The sequence below is a fragment of the Alexandromys fortis genome, unplaced genomic scaffold, assembly GCF_014885135.2.
Source record: "Alexandromys fortis isolate MF-2015 unplaced genomic scaffold, M_Fortis_MF-2015_v1.1 scaffold_242, whole genome shotgun sequence".
NCBI lineage: Eukaryota > Metazoa > Chordata > Mammalia > Rodentia > Cricetidae > Alexandromys > Alexandromys fortis.
Window position 1 is genome coordinate 883,054 of NW_026068123.1, and position 2,730 is coordinate 885,783.

Sequence of the window (2,730 nt, forward strand, 5' to 3'; positions counted from 1 at the left end):
GTCTGCCCGGGAGAGGGGAGCATGGCGTCTCTGAGCTCACTTCCTCTTCCTCCCAGCATTCTGTTCTGTTTACTCCTCCCACCTATGTTTTAACCTATCAGGGCCAAGCAGTTTCTTTATTGCTTAACCAATGAAATCAGCAGATTGATATATGACACTCCCACATCACTCAGACTTTACCCACCAAGCATTCTCCTCATTCCTCTACCACAAAAGTCTTCAAATAATGGTAAGGTGGGCTCAACAGGTAAAGAAGGTGCTTAAGGCAGCCAAGGGAGTTGGTGGGAGGAGAGAACCACCTGCTGCAAGTTGCCCTGTGATATTCCCTGGTGTTGCCCTGGCACAGGGCACAGGAACCGCCTCCAACAGGTAAATAAAAGAAAAAATGTAAATGCTTTAAAATAGATATTGAAGTTCAATATGTACAGTATGTACAAGCATAGGCTGACTTTCCTATGTTCAAGGCCAGCCTGGGGTGCCGGAGACCACAACTTAAAACCATCAAGAACACTTGTGGTTACAAGCCTGCCCAGGGCACAGGGTGGGTGGGGGTCAGAGGCACTTCTCCACAGGGGAACCTGAGTCAAAGAAAGACTTGAAGAAAGAAAGATGGTGAGTGCGGAGTCTAACCAGGGACCACAGGCTGAGGTGCCTATTTAACACATCAAAGAGGACCTGACCTCCAGGATCCCCCCAGCATCCCTCAGTCCCTACCTGTTACAGGACTGGTTGGCATACCCACCCTCTACCCTGAACTCTCAGGCCCAGCGGCTGGGCTGCCCTTTCTCCAGAGGCTGTTCCCTACATAATACAGACATTTTGGTTAGAATATTTTACAATGAAGGGCCATGGGCAGGAAGGGGAGGATAGTCACTGCGTCTAGGGCCCTTATGGAATGAAACCCTGTGCCCGAGGCCAGCAGGAAACTAACCGTGCAGGGTAGGGGCCACAGAAGGCCATCATCATGGTGAGTGAGAGGAGAGGAAAAGGGAAGGAGCTGATAAGTAGAAGCTGGGGTCTGGGGGAGGACAAGATATTTGCTACAAACTGGGGCAAGGCCACCAACTCTGGGGGATGGTGATGGCTACTGAGCCAGAGTGGGCTGGGCCAGGCCCGGCTGGGCTGGGTTGGCTGAGATGAGACAGAGGTAGTCTGTTCTCTGCTCCCACTGAAGCGCTCAGTTTCATGAATTTTTTAGCTAAATAGGCCTTGAGTTTCAGATTCCAGGGCAGGGCGCTGGGCCCAGGCCTCTGAGTTCCATTTACCCTGTGAAAGCATCTCGGGCCCAGGAGACTGTTGCTGGCTTTGTGCCAGGCACATTTAAGTCTGGAGGCCAATCCCAGATGTACCCCTCCTTAGGAGGCATCTACCTTGCTTTAAAATTATATTTGATTTATGTTTTGTGTATGTATGTGGAGGTCAAAGGACAAGCTACAAGATAATCCATCAGTCCTGTGGGACCTGTCTTTGAGTCATTTCACTGGCCACCTCCCCACAAACACACCTTGTTCTTTATTCCTGTTTGTGTTTGTTTGTTTTCGAGACAGGGTTCTCTGTAGTTTTTAAGGCTGTCCTGGAACTTGCTCTTGTAGACCAGGCTGGCCTCAGATTCACAGAGATCTGCCTGCCTCCTGCTCTGTTTGTTTTCTGTAGCCCTGGCTGGCCTGAAAATCACTATGGAGATCTGCCTGTTTCTGCAGGGAGATAGAGGGCTGGGATTAAAAGCTTGTGCCACCAGCTGGGCTCCCCACCTTGTTTTTGGAAAGTGTGTGCGTGTGTGTGTGTGCTTGCGCGAGTGTGTGCGAACGTGTGAGTATGTGAGTGTGTGTGTGCACCCGTGTGTGTATGTGAGTACACCCATGTGTGTGCGCATCCAGGTGTGTCTGTGTGTGCACCTGTGTGTGTGCACCTGTGTGTGTGAGTGCAGCCGTGTGCGAACGTGTGAGTATGTGAGTGCGTGTGTGCACCCGTGTGTGTATGTGAGTACACCCATGTGTGTGCGCATCCAGGTGTGTCTGTGTGTGCACCTGTGTGTGTGCACCTGTGTGTGTGAGTGCAGCCGTGTGTGTGTGTGTGTGCACCCGGGTGTGTCTGTGTGTGTGCGTGCGTGTGCACTTTGTCTCACAGTGGCCAGGCTAGGCTGGCAGGTCAGTGGTCAGTGAGCCTCAGGGATCTGCACCCTCCCTCCCCAGCAGGGATGAGATGAGCCCAGGTTGCCCTGAGTCAGCTGATGATCAGGAAGGATCCTATTTCCATGAGCAGAGGCTACCTAAAACCTTAAGGCAAGAGCTCAGTTGGTAGAGCACGGGCCTAGCAAGCAAGAAGCCCTGGACTTATCCCCAGTACCATAGAACTGGGCATGATTGTGCATTCCTGTGATTCCCCCCACGACTACTTCCTCTTCCCTTCTTCCTCCTCCTCCCCCCTCTCCCCTCTCCCTCTCCTCCCCTTTCTCTTCTCTATCCCCTCCTTCTTCTTTTTCTTATGTCAGGGTTTCTCTGGGTAACAGTCCTGGCTCTCCTGGAACTCACTGTGTAGACCAGGCTGGCCCAGAACTCACAGAGATTCCCCCCCCCCTTGGGGCGTGCTCCACCCTGCCCCAGGCATTCCCTTAGAGAGTGGAGGCTGTAGTTAGCTGGTAGAGTGCTTGTTTAGCATACACAAAACCCAGCCTGATCTACAAGAGTGAGTTCCAGGACAGGCTCCAGAACTACAGAGAAACCCTGTCTC